Raw genomic sequence first — 14,817 nt, forward strand, 5'->3', positions numbered from 1 at the left:
ATGGTAGGAGAGGACAAGGGGAATCCTGTCCTTGTTGCCTCTCAAGGCAGAGGGGGCCAGGGCAGATGTGCACGAAGTAGAAGAGATGTCAGTAAGGGCTGAGGGTAAGGGTGGTAGAGGAGAAGCCACATTTTTGAGGATGTTCTGAAATGGAAGACTTCATCCTGGGAGCAGATGAAATGGAGGCAGTTGAATTGAGAGAAAGGAATAGAATTCTTTCAGGGGACAGGGAGGAAAAAATGAAGGTAACTAGGAGTTGGTATGTTTGTAGGAAATTTTTGTAGAGAGTTTCTCTCCCGTGATGGAGGGAGAGAGATCGATAAAGGCAAGAATTTTGCCAGAGATGGACCAAGTGAATTTGAGGCTAGGGTGAAGGTTATCAGCAAAATGGATAAAGTTAATGAGCTCATTATGGATGCATAAGAAGCACTAATGTAGCCGTCAATGCAGTGCAGGAAACGTTGATGAGGCTTGCCAGTATAGGCTTGTTGCATGGATTGCTCCACACAGCCAACAGAAAGGAGACATGGCTGGGATGCTTGAGGGTACCTGTGGCTTCCCCTTTAACTTTTAGAAAGTGGGATGAACCAAAGGTCAAGTTAATGAGGATGAGAACAAATTCTGCCAGGCAGAGGAGGATGGTTCAAAGCTGCAAAGGATTCTTTTATGGTTACATTATAATACATTAAAAATGTAATATACATGATATATTTCAATTTTTATCTGCCATGAGGCAGAGTCACCAAGAGCATTGCCCAGTGCCATAATTATAGGAGAAAGAAGCAAATAAGAGTCCCTTCAAAGACACCGAGTGTCTTGCAGCTTCTGCTGTGGCACAGACTCAACCTCAAAACACTGGCATCCCAAGCTCCAGGTCCAAAACTCTAATACCATCAGGAAACCTTCAGTGCCCAAGTCCCTTCGGGAACCCTTCTTGATCTGAGCATCCTCTTCTTGTACCTGGTTCCCATGAACCAGTCCTCATCAGTCTGCAGTCTGTGTGGGTCCAACAACGACAAGTCGCCAGCAGCCCGTGTCAGTCCTTCGACTGCTAGTTGCCAACAGCCCACAAGCCTGCGTGGGTCCTTCAGCTGTTGATCCCCTAGCTGGTCCGCTGCAATGGTCACCTGATCACTGTCCTGTAGAGTCATTTCCTATGTTTCTGCTTCTTGGCAGGGGAAGGGGCTGGGGGGAATGAGGGGAAGTTTTCACTTTATTTTGGCTGCCCAGCACAGGCGGTACCATCTAAGGCACTGTGGTGTATTACCACTAGCCTACTGCGTATACAGAGCCGTTGTCATACCCACACTCCTGTTCGGCTCCGAATCATGGGTCCTCTACCGGCATCACCTACGGCTCCTAGAACGCTTCCACCAGCGTTGTCTCTGCTCCATCCTCAACATTCATTGGAGCGCTTTCATCCCTAACGTCGAAGTACTCGAGATGGCAGAGGTCGACAGCATCGAGTCCACGCTGCTGAAGATCCAGCTGCGCTGGGTGGATCACGTCTCCAGAATGGAGGACCATCGCCTTCCCAAGATCGTGTTATATGGCGAGCTCTCCACTGGCCACCGTGACAGAGGTGCACCAAAGAAAAGGTACAAGGACTGCCTAAAGAAATCTCTTGGTGCCTGCCATATTGACCACTGCCAGTGGGCTGATATCGCCTCAAACTGTGCATCTTGGCACCTCACAGTTCGGCGGGCAGCAACCTCCTTTGAAGAAGACCGCAGAGCCCACCTCACTGACAAAAGGCAAAGGAGGAAAAACCCAACACCCAACCCCAACCAATCAATTTTCCCCTGCAACCGCTGCAACCATGTCTGCCTGTCCCGCATCGGACTTGTCAGCCACAAACGAGCCTGCAGCTGACGTGGACATTTACCCCCTCCATAAATCTTCGTCCGTGAAGCCAAGCCAAAGACTGCAGGGGGAAATCTGTGCACCTGCAGAAGAGCACAAGAGGACAAGGCAACACCTGGCCGGCTGTCAATCATCTGACCTGAATGGACCAAGCCCCACCCGGTTGGCTGCCAATCACCCTCCGGGATATAAGCTAGATCCGGCCCCTCGAGGTCAGTCTCAGAGATTTGCACAGCACTCTCACAGCCAGCTCTGTGGAAGGTTATGTAGAATAAAGCCTGGTGAACAGACTTTCTGTTTTGTGTCTGCTTTCTACTTGATAGCGCATCACTGGCACAGTAGTAGTTGAAGGATTTAGTAAAAAACACCATTGGCTCCATTAATAGGACAATTAATGCCATCAGAATCAGAAACAAACAGTTGGACCCTGCGGATCAGCGCTGTGTCTCTGCTCCATGCCCTCCTGGCGCTGCTGTTTCAGGAGCTTTGGCAGCGCCACCAACCTGCTGAGTTTCTCCCGCACTTTTGTGCCTTCACTCATGTGGTTTTCACTTTAATGGGATTTTATTCCCTTCGCTCTCATTGTAATTAGAAAAGACACAACAAGCTAAGACAATGATAAACCCAAGAAAGTCAGACGACTCTCTTCCATAATCTTTAACTGCTACATTCGCTTGGCATCTCCAAATATGTAGGATCATTCAGTCATAAATAAACATATAACAATTAATGCAAATTACACGGACACAGCTTTTCAGAGCGTCCGGTGAGTGGGTAAGAAGATGGCAGATGGAGCACAATGTTGGAAGTAGTGAGGTTATTTATTTGGGAAAAAGAGGAAATGCTTTGGTCGGTAAGAGGATTTGGAAGTAACTGTGGATGAAACGTGGCTCAATAGCATGCATGTATATACATCAGGAACTGAGAGTAAAAAGCAAGCTTCTGGCAGAACTCAAGAGATTAGACAGTATCAATGGGGGAGGGGAAAGGTCATTTTGACTGAATCTTGATGAAGGGTTTTTGACCTGAAACATCAACAAATTCCCTTTCCTCCAACCCATCAAATTCCTAGAGTGAGTTGTGTTTTTGTCTCAGATCTCAACATCTGCAGTCTCCTATGCCTCCAAGAAATGAATGCTGGCCTCTGTTCCAAGGGATAAGGAAGGCTTGTTCCAATTGTACTGGGCCTAGGTGAGACTCTCCTTGGGTGTACTGTTGGCAGCAGATAAACTTGGCTTGGAAGTAGGAACTAACTGTCCATGAAGATCCAGATTTATTCCCTGGATGAAGGTGTCGTCCTCCAAAGAGGGATTAAGTCAGATGGGCCAAAGTTTACTGGAATTTAAAATTTGCTCTTGAAACATTAGCAATTTTGAAAAGATTTGATGGGGCTATTTCCTCAGGCTAGACTGACTCAAACGACACAGTCCCAGGATCATTTTAAATTGAAATTTAATTTATACAGACAGCATGTTAACAGGTCCTTTCGGCGCACGAACCCGCGCCACCCAATTACACCCAACTGACCTGCAACCCATGGTACATTGTTAACGGTGGGAGGAAACTAGAGCACCCAGAGGAAGCCCACATAGATACGGGGAGAATGTACAAACTCCTTGCAGACAGCGGCGGTTTTGAAGCCCAGTTGCTGGCACTGTAGCAGGGTTACACTAACCGCTACACTAACTGTGACTCCCTTATGTTACTTGGAAAGAGGAGAGATTACTGTTTAAGTAGGTTTCAACTTTTCAGTTATCAAGTATTTTAAAATGGGTAAGCTTTTTCAAACTAAGGGAATCAAGAGTATCACTGGCACAGCAGAAGAGCCATTTATTTTGTATCCACTTTGGTGATGACTATCATCCATGTTTTCCCATTTCCCTTGTGACTTCACCCCAATCTTTCAGTAAAATTTGAACAGTAATAGGTGAGCTGATCCTCAGTTCCCTACTGCCTCACTCTTTGCCTTTCATAAACATAAATCTGAACATTTTTTTGACAGAGTATAAGCTGGGCACTATCACTACTACATTCTTAATACAAATAACTACTCTCCACAGCAAGCTATGTTAATTATTATCAATATATCCCCACAGTCCCCTATTAGGGCTCTAATTTGTTTCTCCTGTCTCCTCTCTCTCTCTCTCTCTCTCTCTCTCTCCCTCTCTCTCTCCCTCCCTCCCTCCCTCTCTTCCATTTTCCCTCTGTTTCCTTTCTCAGAGCCAAAATCAATTCTCACCTTTCCTGTCATCATATCCAATTAACACCTCTTGTCTGTTGGTCTGTACTCCCCACTTCCATCTTTCCTCCTTCCTTTCCCAGCCCTTAATTCAGACGCCTGTCTCTTTTCACTCATACACTCGGGAAGGGCTCAGGCTTGAAATGTGGTTAATATATCTTTGCATCCTGTGGATGCTGTGAGATCTGCTGAGTTCCTCTAGCTTTCCTGTTTTCGCTGAAGTGCCCCATGTTATTGGCTGTACCGCAACTAAAACTAATCCAGCTCTCTCACACTGCCCCACTTCCCATGTTACTGTGAGTATCTCTGCCCCTATTTCTTATGTTCATTGTGACCGAGGAATGTTTCTCTTTTTCCCCTCACTATCTAATCTCTGACTCGCTGCTGTAGGAGTGGTGGAGACAGCTGAGCTCGGATTTATCTATATCGAAGTGGAAAAGTGGAAAGGAATAAATGGAAGACGTCACCACCTGGGAGGAAACCTGGGAGCAGGTCATTTGCCTATGATGTTAAACAAGAAAGCCTGCAGACACTGGGGTCAAGTGCAATACATCAACATGCTGGAGAAACTAAGCAGGTCACACAGCATCCAGAGGGAAGTAAAGGGCAACCATCATTTCACAGCTGGGGTCTTCATCAGGTATATTGTGAATCGGACATTAAACTCCACAATAGGGATTAGTTCCCAGCAGCTGATTTAAGGGGGAGAGAAGATGAGAGATTGGTATCAGTATAGGGCAAATTCATTAAGGAGCATTGGCTACTCTTTATTTCCTATGAATGTGTATTGCATTTGTTTACGATCCTAGCTTTACCTGATGGATAGGCTGAAGACACAAAGGATATGGGAAAATATAGATCAAAACACTTCACCAAAACATACTAGAAACCAGTTGGCACACAATCAATGAAAGCACACAGCTTCCCAGTCATTATTGCCTAAATAAGGTAAGCTTGAATGAAGATATTTCTATTATTGGCAAAGAATTCTCTAATCTGCAACCATGTTTATAATATAACAGCCAAGTATACTCAATGTTTCAAATCACTTTGTATCCTAAAACCTGAGTTTGGATCCAGATCAAGGGCAAGAGATAAATACGGTATGTTCTGAAGAACTGTGGATGAGTTCTTTGAAGTTCGCAGTGGGCACAGATTTCTAATTCTACACATCATTTGTCTTGTATCTAAGAGTACATGAGATAAGCATATGCAAAATGTCTTAGCCTGTGCAGCGGCTTTGCATTACATTTGGTTCATGATTCGAATGGTGGAATAGGATCGATGGGCTGAATGGCCTAATCCTGCTCCAATCTCATGATTATGTTTCTGTGCCAAACATGATGCTAAAATTCGGCTGCTTGCACATGATACCTACATGATGCATTCCCTTTATTCCCTCCCTATTCAAGTATCTATCTAGAAACCTCTGAAACTCTCCCATCATATCTGCTTCCACCACTACCGCTGGTGGAATGTTTCAAGCGCCTAATATTCCTGATGAAATGAACCTGCTCCAATCATCCTCTGAAAACATACCCCTCTCACTTTAAATGCATATCCTCTAGCATGCAACATTTTTGCCCGAGGGGGAAAAAAAAGTTTCTGACTGTCTATCCTCATAATTTTATAAATTTCCATTAGGTCTCCCATCAGTGCTGTTCCCTCCAGGCTGGGCGTATGTGCGCGCGCAGACAGGTGCTGCCATCAGCGCACCAAGGAAATGAATGTGCGCACAAAAGGCCAGCTACCAAAACTAAAGCAGCAAATAATAATTCTTCTTCTTTTATTAAATGCATTACTTTGTAGAATGAAATCAAGTTTGTATTATGTTAAAACATGCCAATATAGTTTTATTAGCCAAAATTATGTTGAAATGGTTTAGTTTACATTTGCACAGGCATTCAGCGCACACATACTTTTGCCACAGGGGAGAAAAAAAATTGCGAAACGTAAGTTCTTTTGCGTCCACTGACTACTAAAAATTAGAGGGAACATTGCCTGTCAGTATCCAACAATCCAAAGAAAAACAACCACATTTTCTCCAACCTTTCCCTATAATTTATACCCTCTAATCCAGGCAGCATCCTGGTGGTCCACTTCGGCAGTCTTTCCGAAGGCTTCATGTTCTTCCATAATGGGGTAACCAGAATTGCACACAAAACTCCAAGCATGGTCTCACCAAAATTTTACTTTGTTGCAACTTGACTTTCTGACTTTTATGCTCGATGTCCCGCCCAATGAAGGCAAGCAATCCATATACCTCGTATACCACCCTATCTATTTGTGCGACGACTTTCAAAAGGCTATGGACCTAGATCCCAGTATCCCTCTGTACACCAATACTTTTAAGAACCCTACCATTTACTGTATACCTCCCCCTTACATTTGATCTCCTGAAGTGCAAAACTCACCCTTGTCTGGATTAAAAACTCTGCCTTCCATTTTTTCTGCCCATGTCTATAGCTGATCTATGTCCTGTTATATATTTTTGATAGTCCTCCGCACAAACCACCAATCTTAGTGTCATCTGCAAATTTACTGATCCACCCAACTCCACCCACAGGCTACTTTATCCATCTTTTATAAGTCATATATCACAAACATCAGGGGTCTCAACACCACTGGTTATGGATCTCACCCTTCCACTATTATCTTCTATCTTCTATGGATCAACTAATTCTGAATCCAGACCCAGCAATCTGCCATGAGATTATAAATATTCATCTTGCCAGATTAAGTTTCTTAGTTTCAATGGTGACCTTAAGAAAACATGCACCATTTTATCTGACTACAATATATCTTTTCTGAGCAAGATTGTTCTACTGCTTGCAATTGTTAGCAAGAGGAGTAACACTCTTTGGGGATAATGTTCTGAGTGAAAGCCAACATTGTGAATGGGAGTGGTACCACAGCACAGGCTGCTCTCGGAACCCATTAATCCTGCTGCACCTGTGTTGGTATAAATCTGTGTTCTGGGAACCTCCTGCCTCAGCAATGGAGAATAATCCTCATTACTGCCACTCTGCCAGATGCCATTCTCAGATTATGTGCTGTGGCTTCTGACTCAGTTCTTCTTTCACTTGTGTGGTTTCAAGTTTACTTTTTCTATTAGCGCAACCCAGATCTGATTCTCTTTCTGGACTCAATTCAGTGTTCAACATAATAGCTCGAGGGTGTGTTCACCTTTCAGCCTCTTGATTGACGTTCTGCTAAATGATGGGATATGGAGCATGATTCTCATGAACAGCTGGATCAAACTTGAGTTACTGAAGAAAACTTCAGGCTCCACTTTTGCTTTCTGTCACAGGCTGAACAATGCAACTGTTGTGAACTTAGATCTCTACAGGTTACATAGCAAGCCTTGTGCCTTGCAGACAATTCCCCACCAATTACGCTTAAGCGGACAACCTTTAGATGCCACTTGACTGTGATGTGCCCAAGATGAAGAAAATAATTTCAGCTCATTAAAAGTGACAACAGGAGAGGTTTATAATACAGTACAGGCTTGTTCATTTTTACTGTCTGCTGTGATGCTGCTTTCTGGCGGTTGAGCGGGTGGCTGGGGCGCCTGGAACCCTGATGCATGCACATGGCAGTTTGTTCATCTGGCCCCACTGCACATTGAGAAACTTCACACCCGTGTCAGGTTCAGCAGAGCAGTATGACTCATCGCCACTCGCTGTCTCTGAAGGTTCTTTCTATCTTCCTTTTTTAATTTCTTTTAAAAGATTTGGACATTCAGCATGGTAGCAGGCTCTTTCGGCCCAGAAGTTGAGTTGCCCAATTACACCCAATTGATCTACAAGCCCAGTACATTTTGAAAGGTGGGAGGAAACCAGAGCATCTGGAGGAAACTCACGTAGACAGGAGGAGGACACACACGTTCCTTATTGGCAGCGCAGGTCTCAGTCCCTAGCACTGTAACAGCATTGGGCTAAATGCCACGCTAACCGTGCTGCCCTCGTTTTTTTTTTAAGATGGTTCCAGAGCATAGCAACTGTTTGTTGACCTTTGTAAAAGAAAGCTTTCCACTTTACCTCAGTACATAAATAAATCTAAATCTAATCAGTTTGTTCTCTAAATAGGTAGCTGGAAATGTCTAAAATCTAAATGAAAGACTAAAAAAGCCATGTTTCTCATCTCACGCCCTCTTCCCACACCCAAAGGATGACGCCCAGAGAACAAACTCCTCCCACCATCCACCATAATTCTGTGAATCGTCATTCGCTGTTAAGTCCTGATTTAATCTTAAACCCTCTAGTTAGCTTGTCCCTATAATGTGATTGATTGTACTCAGAGACAAGTGAGGAGTTTACAAACACGCTTTTAATAGCTTACAATCAATGGCCAGTAGACATAATAGTCCTCAGGTGAATCTGAGGTAAGGCAGGAAACCCAGAGTTTATATTAGGGTAGGTGAGGGTGGATCCAGGGGAGGAGCCAGCCATCTGAACAACACACAGACAGTGAATTCCAGTTCACTGGAGTCCCACTGTAGAGTAATTCCCAGAATAGGTTTTAGAAGTGGCTTGGAAGAGGTTGAAGAAGATGATGCCAACAACTGGAGAGTCAGGGTGTGTTCTCAACTCCTCCTCCCTCCCACTACAGAAGAAGATTTCTCTTTCATCTTTAAAATATTTAGCCTATCTTTACCTGGGTGAAGGTACCCCGTCTTGTGTCTGTACCTGTGGCCCCTCTCTCTTTTGACCCTTCCCCAAAAAGCCCAGGTCACGCCACAAGATGAGGTCCTTGTCCATTGTGAATTAAATCCTGTAGATCAGTGACTCAGTCTCAGCCTCTCGAGTTATTTACTGTATGTCACTGGGCCATTGAAGGAATCTGACGAGCAGTTTCCATGTTCTGCGAACACATTTTCTGCTTTCTCGATCCATTTTTCTATGCATGGCATTTATCTAAAATGTGTGAGATTAAATATGAGCCCATTTCCTGATTTAGATTAATATTCAATTTAATCATGAACACAAGAAACACAAAGATTTTTTTTTGTTTGCACTGCAATGGTAAACAAAGTGTTGCCAAGTGATCTAACAGCATAATTAAAATGCACAAGAGAAGCAAAAGAATCTTCATGCAGTTTTACCACCTATGCCGATGTCGCTGCTTCCTGTGCCCCATAACCTCTTTAGCTAAATAAGGTGTTGTTCAGTGGTGAAGCCAAATTCAAGGTCCCATATCCAGATCTCATCTCCTCCACTCCTGTTTCTGGATCCCCAAAGCTTTCGGAAGCAGGTGGCGCCAAAGGCCTTTCAGGAGGCCGGATCACCATCACACATACACGAATCCTGGACTCAGTTCCCAGAAGCCATTTGACAACTCCAGCCTGCTATGAGGCCTTCACCTACTGAGCCCACCATAGCAGCAAAACATTCACACAACAGCTTGGTGGGACCAACAGAAGCCTCCAATTGTAGCGTTGCTATTGCTCACCCTTTGCTGACCTGGTTCACTTTTCTGGTTTTCCTTGACTTCACAATTGTCTTCAAAGCTCTTCCTTCCAGGCATGAGGGTAGTGTTGGGACTCTAAAGGTGTAAGGGTGATCGATGATTGTTTTGAAGATGGACAGTTTCTTTCTTTGACTAGACTTAGAGAAAAATTTGGGATACCTAGTGGTATATTATCAAGTGCAAGCTTTGGTGATAGATAATTTTGGAAGAGAAATGACACTACCTAAATTAACTAAGTTTGAGCATTTGATTTTAGATACATTAAAAAAGGGAGTTATTTCAGACATGTGTGCCTTGCTACAAGATAAGATGAATAAACCAGATTTAAGTAAATCCAGAATTAAATGGGAATTAGGTTTATATTTTTTTTGTAAACTTTATTTAAAATTTTACAAAATACAAATATCAAACAGAAAGTAAACAAAATTTACCAGCCCTCCTATAAACCCCCACCCCCATCCCTCCCCTAACAACCCTCCCCTATCTTTGGAGCTCAAATTACATATAAAAAAGATTCATATAAAATACAAAATCATTGGGGGTTGAATTACAGTAATCACTTCCCCGAAAGCTAACAGACAAAATTACCTAACATCTAAATTCATACATTCCAAATACAGAGTCGACATTTTCTCAAAAAAAGGGCAGTTATTTCATAAATTATATGTAATTTTCTCTAAGCACAAACTTAATTGAATATCATTATGCTATCTTTGCATATTTAACTCCACATCATTTTTCCAAGTTACTGCTATACATTTTCTAGCCACTGCCACATTTAATTGAATAAATGCAATTCGAGATTTATATGACCCAATAAACACAACCATGGATCCACATATATTTCTATTTGAAATAAATCTCACAAAAATTTAATTATTTTTTCCCAAAAAGGTTTAACTTTGACACAATCCCACACTGAATGAACAAAAGATCACCACATCGAAAACACATATCTGAATCCCTAGAACCATATCTCTTTAATTTTTCTGGAGTTAAATATGACTGATGTAAAAAATTATAATTAACTAAACTATAGCGTACATTAGCTAATTTTTGTAAAACTCTCCAAACAAAAACCTGACCATTCTTCCTCAGAAAAAGAAGTAGATAACTCCTGCTCCCATTTATCTCTCATTTTCAATATGCCTGTCTTCTTCATTTTTGCCTGCAATAATAAATACATTTCCAAAACAAACCCCTTCTTTCCCCTATCCATAAATAACAACTCAAACTTTGATTGACTCAGCAATATTATTTCCCTACCATATGACTCCCTTAAAAAATCAAGTACTTGATAATAAACAAATATAGTATTCTGTGATATACCAAACTTCTCCTCGAGTCTGTCAAACGAAAAAAATAAACCTGCTTCAAAACATTCTTCTACCAATACCAAACCCTTAGAGTCCCAATCTTTCAGATAAGGGTTATACATAGAAAAAAGAATTAATTGATTCTGATATAACGGTGTTTTAATTGAACATATATCTTTCAAACCTATAGATTGATTCCATTTACTCCAAACTTTCAACAAATGATTCAATACAGGTATATGTTTGTAAAAACAAAGAATTCCATTTATATACAAAATGATGTATTGATCTCTCCTGTATCTGATCCATTTCCACATAAGCCCACATCGGTGGTTGATCAATATCAAACAACCTACCAATAAATTTCAACTGTGCTGCCTGATAATAATTCTGAAAATGTGGCAATTGAAGGCCTCCCAAATCATACTTCCACGTCAGTTTCTCCATCGATACCCAAGCTAATTTATCCCACCACAAAAAAGAACATATCACTTTATTTAATTCCTTAAAAAATCTCCCCAGTATAGAACTTGGAATTGATTGAAACAAATTCTGAATACGAGGATATACCTTCATTTTAATGCAATTTACTCGACCCATCAATGTTAATGGTATATCTTTCGATCTATTTAAATTAGACAATTTTATTTAACAATGGCAATTAGTTTAAATCATATAAATTTTAATATTCCTTAACCACAATTACACTCAAATACTTAATCTTATCTGACCACTTAAATTTAGTAAGTTGCCTACAAGATATAGGTAATATCTCACTCTTTTCCCAACTCACCTTATAACCCGACATCAATCCATAAAATTTTAAATAAATCTTGTAATAAAAAGTTTTTAGTTTGAGACAAATATATCAACACACCATCACCAAATAAATTAATTTTATACTCCCGTTGTCCTACCTTAATTCCCATAATATTTAGATTTTGTCATATTGCCTGAGCTAATGGTTCTATAACCAATGCAAATAAGGCTGGTGACAATGGACAGCTCTGTCTAGTTGATCTAAACAAATTAAATACCTGTAAAACCTGACCATTCGTCACCACCTGTGCAGAAGGATTAATATATAATGCCTTAACCCAACCAATAAAGAGTGGACCAAATTTAAATCTCTCCAGCACTTTAAATAAAAATTTCCATTCCACATGATTGAAGGCCTTTTCAGAGTCTAGCGCAAGTACCATTGGTTGGTTGGGTTGTTGCCTTGACGCATCAATTATTGTAATCAATTTAGTAATATTATCTGCCAAATATCTATTCTTAATAAACCCTGTTTGATCTATATGTACCAATTTTGGTAAAATATTAGCTAATCTGTTGGCTAAAACTTTTACTACAATTTTATAATCTATATTCAATAAAGATATAGGTCTATATGATGCCACTTTCAATGGATCTCTGTCTTTTTTTGGTATGACTGTTATCAATGCTCTTGAAAACGACTCAGGAAATAAACCTGTATCTGTAGCCTGCTTAAGTACATCCATATACACCTGGAACAACAAATCATGAAATTCTTTATAGAACTCTGTCATAAACCCATCTTCCCCAGGTGACTTTCCACTTGACATAGTTCAAAATCCGTAAATGGATTATCCAATAAATTTATATCATTCTCATCCAATAAAGGAAAATTTAACTTAAGATAAAAATAAATCAATCCGTTCAGCATCTACATTCCCTTCAGATAGATACAAGTCCTGATAAAAAGCTCAAAATTCTTCATTAATTTCTTGTGGTTTATAAGTGATTCCTGAATTTCCTCGTATTCCATTGATTGTTCTAGAAACTTGTTCGGTCTTCAATTGCCATGCCAATACCTTATTTACCCTTTCCTCTAACTGATTATAATGCTGTTTTGATCTCAAAATCAATCTCTCATAATTATAGGTTTGAATTGTATTATAACAAAGCTTCAAATTAGATAACTATATCTTATTCTCTTCCATTGCATTTTCCTGAAACTTTTTCTCCAGAGTTGCAATTTCTTTTTCTAACTCCGAAAGCTCTGCCTTAATATTGCTTTTCCACTTTAACTGTTCAACTAATCATTTGACCTCTCAAACATGCTTTCAAAACATCCCACAGTGTAAATTTACTATCTACCGACCCCTCATTCGTCTCTAAAAATAAATTAATCTGATTTCTAAAATATGAAACAAATTCAGGTCTTTTTAACAACATCTCATTAAACCTCCAACGATAAGATGTTTCCACCTTCTCAGCAACCTCACAAGAAATCAACAGCAAGGGATGATCTGACAAAATTCTACTCTTATACTCCACACTGTCAACTCTATCCTGTAACTGAGCCAACACCAGAAAAAAAATCTATTCTAGAAAAAGACTCATGGCGAGCAGAATAAAATGAATAATCTTTCTCAGTTGGATGAATTCATCACCATATTTCAACTAAATTCAAATCTTCCATCAATTCAATTACCCTTTTTGCCATCTTAGTTTTCTTAACAATTTTTGGAGATTTATCCAACAGTGGATCCAAACAACAGTTAAAATCTCCTCCCACTATTACATTCTCATTTGATTGATTCAAATATAAAAAAGCATCTGTAACAAATTGTACATCATCTTCATTTGGTGCATACAAATTCAATAAACTCCAAGCTTCTGAAAACAGTTTACAATTAACTTTTAAAACCCTTCCAGCATTCTCAGAAAAAGATTCTAAAATAAAAGGCACTTTTTATGTATCAAAATTGCCACACCTCTGGCTTTAGAATTAAAAGAAGATGCCAAAACATGTCCAACCCAATCTCGTTTCAATTTCAAATGTTCCTTTTCCATCAAATGTGTCTCCTGCAAAAAAGTAATGTCCACCTTCATCTTCTTAATGTAGTCCAACACACGTTTCCTCTTTATCGAATGATTCATCCCTTTAACACTAAATGTTACAAAATTCAATTTACCCATTGTGTCTTAACAAACAAATCCCAACACAAACAACCCATACACAAATTTAAGCTCCAAAAAGAGAACCCCCCCTTTTCTAACACAAAACTATTAAAAAAACACAAAAGAAACCCCCCCTTCCCTTTAAACACTGTATGTAAAAAAAAGAGAAAAAAAGAAAAAAAAAACACCTAAGTGGTACCCCCCTCTATAGACCGGGTGTGGTCTAAACTACGAGTGGCAGATGACTTCAGAAGATTCAGCGTCATCCACTCACCCCCCAACTGATATTCACATATCTTAAAAATCCCCAAAATAATATAGATGATTCAATCAACTACACTCCAAAACTCCAACTGATTGATCCTGAACACCAATAGCACCAACAAATTCAGCAGACCGGTCATCCTCTCCCCTCCAAGTCGAATGTTGCTCTTTGACATTCTTCCTGCCATTTCCACTCCCATTCCCATTCCTCTCCAGAGAACCCTGTGATTTTGGTTGTTTCTGCAACTCAGAACTATGTGGATTATTCGGCAAAGAATTAGCCTAGGTTTCATCATCAAAAACCTGAGCCTGAAAATTTCCATAAAACACCTTCAATACAGCAGGATACCTCCTAAATGCAAATTGGTAACTTTCCTCCATAACACAGCCTTAGCTGGGTTAAACTCTTTCCAACACTGAATCACATCTTGACTTAAATCTGCATCAAAAAAATCCTATTACCCTGTATCACCATAGGGCCTTGATTTTGCCGAGCCTTCTGAACAGCAAGTCGCAAAATTACCTCACGATCTTGATACCTTAAACAAAGAATGAGGACCGCTCGCGGAGGCTGATCAGGGAAAGGTTTTCTTCGTATTGCTCTATGCGCTCTATCCAACTCCAATCCCTCTGGAAAAGCATCTTTCCCCAACACCTCTGGTATCCATTTTTGAAAAAACTTCACCAGATCAGTACATTCAAAGTTTTCAGGCAAACCTACTATTTTAACAATAA

The sequence above is a fragment of the Narcine bancroftii genome, chromosome 3, assembly GCF_036971445.1.
Source record: "Narcine bancroftii isolate sNarBan1 chromosome 3, sNarBan1.hap1, whole genome shotgun sequence".
Lineage (NCBI taxonomy): Eukaryota > Metazoa > Chordata > Chondrichthyes > Torpediniformes > Narcinidae > Narcine > Narcine bancroftii.